Genomic DNA, 3,832 nt, shown 5'->3' on the forward strand with positions numbered 1-3,832 from the left:
GTACTCATACTTTGACAACCAACCAGATCAGTGATCTGATGCCCTGTGACAAACAATACACCTCCTGTGATACTGTATATAATTCTGATATATGAATGTATCAAATGAGTTGCTTTTCTGCAGAATCAACTCCGGGTTTTTGTTATGATAATAAAAGCCTGTACCCATCTGACACCTCGGTCTCCTGAGAATTTCTCTCACAGACCTCCTACAGAATTTCTTTATATAGCACCTTTCATGCAAAATTGCAATACAAGGTGCTTAACAATATAATGAAAATACAGCAATACAATGAAAATAAACGGTAATACACTCACGTAACCCTTTATTAGGAACACCTGTAAACCATTCAGGTGGTGTAACGGTGTGGGGAATGTTTTCTTGGCACACTTTGGGTCTGTAAATACCAATCGCTTGAATGCCACAGCCTATTTGAGTATTGTTGCTGACCATGTGCATCCCTTCATGGCCACAATGTACCCATCTTCCAATGGCTACTTTCAGCCTAATGCACTGTCACAAAGCAAAAGTTGTCTCAAACTGGTTTCATGAAAATCACAAGTTCAGTGTTCTTCAGTGGCCTTCCCAGTCACCGGATCTGAATCCAATAGAACACCTTTGGGATGTGGTAGAATGGGAGATTCACAGCTTGAAAGCCACCAGAAAAATCTGCAGGAATTGGTTGACGCAATCATGTGAACATCTAAATGTTCTAGAGGGAGCATATGAAAACCATGTCTAAGATGTATTCAGGCTAATCCTGTGTGATTTGAACACCAATATAAGGATCTTAAAATCTATTCTAAAACTGACCGGCAACCAATGAAGAGACTATAAGACAGGTGAGATGTGTGCTCTCCTTCAGGTCTTGGTCAGTACACGTGCTGCTGCATTCTGAATGATCTGTAGCTTATTTATAGCTTTCTTAGATAGACCAGGAAAACGAGCATTGCAATAATCAATCCTGCTAGTGACAAAAGCATGCATAAGTCTCTCAGTATCTGCCTGGGAGAGAAATCGTTGCTGATAATAGGCGGTTTTAGTGAGATTACTGATGTGAGATTCAAAATTCAAGCACGCCAAGATTTGTACACAATTTGAACACAGGTTTTTTTCCGTTTATATTTTCACTTTTTTTCTCAAACAGTTTAAACACTTTACAGATGTATTTGGAAAACAACCTTAATAAAATTACAAGAATACTGTCAAGGCTAAAAAAAAGTCATACATCTATTTGGTTGAACCTATTCATTGCTAATTGTGATGGACCGAGCAAGTATAGGCACGAGGACACAGGGAAAATGTGAAAATTAAGGGTTTTTATTTACCCAAAAATAATACAGGGTTAACAAAAACCAACAGTGGGTTAAAAAGGAAAATGAATAACATAATGGACGGGCCCAAATTAACGGATAACTGAACAGAACAAGAACAGAACACGAGCCTCCTGACACTGATGACCTCAAGGTATATATAGACCTGGTCAGGTACATTTAAATCATACAGGGAATCAATTAATTAAACTAATACATAAATGAACAACTATACTCAAACAATTCAACACAAGCAATAAAGTTATGCAACACACATTTATGCCATTTGAATGACTTGCATACATAATGCCAATGTTAAACAAATAATATAAACAGTTAAACTAAACCAATCCCTCCCCCTGTAGTCTCCCGGGAGATGGCACAGTCCACCACCCCCACCCTCTGTATTTAGCAGGGTCCAAAATGGCCGCTCACACTAATAAAGAAAGTAATAAAAGGTTTGCAAGAATACGTACAAGTATTTGTTAGGAAAAAGGTCAAAACTAACACATCTTAAAAAAATAATAAGGCTTTTCAGGGCAGACAGTCAATTGCAGATCCCTCACTATGGGTGTATTCTTGCTGGGGGATGCTGGGGGGGGGGGGGGGTGACATTTGGTGGCATCAATTGTAGGATCTGGATGGGCCATCAGAGAATCTGGATGGACCTGCAGAGAGAGGAGAAGCAATAAGCACAAAGTAAATACTGTAATGTACTACTACTACTACTACTACTACTACTACTACTACTACTACTACTACTACTACTACTACTACTACTACTACTACTACTACTACTACTACTACTACTACTACTACTATTTAACTGGCATCTGTTCTTGTAAGGACTTCTGCTAGCTCAAACCTCTCTTTATGATTACGTATTAACATATTGAACACAAAGTAACACTTATCATTGGAGCAGTGATGCAGAGTTGTAATGTGGAGCACTAAGGCAGGTGCTTTACATACCAGACTGATTCCCAGACAGGTTGCCAGAGTAGTGGTCTACACTGCTGGGCATTCTGGAGGAAGAGGAGTAGCTACCCATGGAGCTCTGAGATGAATTGCTCTTCAGACCAGGACCCCCCTACAGAACAAACGGAATCAAGAAAGAGGCTTATTTAGTGTGGGTATATTATTAGGTTCGGTCATCCACAACCTTGTGGAGACGAAACAATGACCAATGTGTAAGGATGCCAAAGCAGAAGTGATCTGAAGGGGTAGGTTGGATGTAAGCAATACGATAACGTCTCCTGCTAGCCCTTCGATTCTTTTACATGTTCACAGAGGAGCTAGAGGACAAGGGTAGGGAGTGTTGGTGTAGGGCTGTGTGGAGCATGTGTGTGTTACGAACCGAGGACACGCTCCTGAGTCTGTACTCCATCAGCACGTCTGTTAACTTCTGCGTCACCTTCAGCACAATCTGGGCATCCATCTCATTCTCGATCTGGAAGGAGTCCTAAAAACCCACCGGAATTATTGCATAATCAACCAGGCTGACACACACAAACACAACATGCGGTTACAGACCAAAATACACACAGGTTTGACCGATCGAGGTACCTACCAGGTATTTGAGCAGGACAGAGGGGAGGCTGCTTCCTTCTGAAGCTGCTCCCATCAAGCCTGGCCTGTCACCAGGGCTGTTCCCCACCTGACCCCCTCTGAACTCATCAGGATAACGCCTTCCAGGACTCTCTCCCATCAGGCCGCCCATACCGAACCCCTCTCTCCCTCCACCGTGCCCAAAGCCGTCTGGTCCTCCCCCCAGACGCAGATCGTCAGGGAAGTGTCGAAGGCCCGCGTCCCCCCCAGCGAAGGGCCGGCCGGGGCTGGAGCGATCCAGGGGGTCAGAGTATCCTCCCATGCCCAAATCCAAGGGGTAGTCGGAGAGGAGACCACCATGGGGTGGGAAGTCCCCTTGAAACAAAGGGTCTCCGAACCTGCCGCCTGCAGGGAGAAACGGAGAAGACAGAACGTCAACACTAGACACAGAATATCTACACTGCATTGGACAGTCAGTTATATTTCAGTTACACATGCTGCACAGGGGCATACGAGCACTGTTACACCACACCCACACATAAAGCAATGATACACCCCTCACCTGGTTTTGGCCCTCTGAGTCCCATCCCTGGCCCTGCTGGAGCAGGCATCTTGGGGATCGCTGAGCCTGTGACACAGAAAGAGATTAGACAGAAGGTTACTACACACACAGATCTGAACAATAGTGTATCTGGAACAGACCATGTGAAATACAGGAATGGCATACATTCAACACCTTGAGACTAAGCCCAGAGAATCAGCAACTTACGTAGTCCTTGAAAGGCTGGGACCTCACTGGGCTCCTTCAGAATCACCTGAAACAACCAGACCAGATGATTGTAAATAATCTGCTCCCTAAAGTGGTTCACACCAGACACAATGTATTCAGAGGCCTGTGATTTAAATTGCTAAAGAGGAACATTCTAGCTCTCGTCTTATCCTGAACCTCAGCCTCTATCCCCTACGTACTT

This window comes from Nansenia antarctica (assembly GCF_963989245.1).
Source record: "Nansenia antarctica genome assembly, chromosome: 2".
NCBI classification, from domain to species: domain Eukaryota; kingdom Metazoa; phylum Chordata; class Actinopteri; order Argentiniformes; family Microstomatidae; genus Nansenia; species Nansenia antarctica.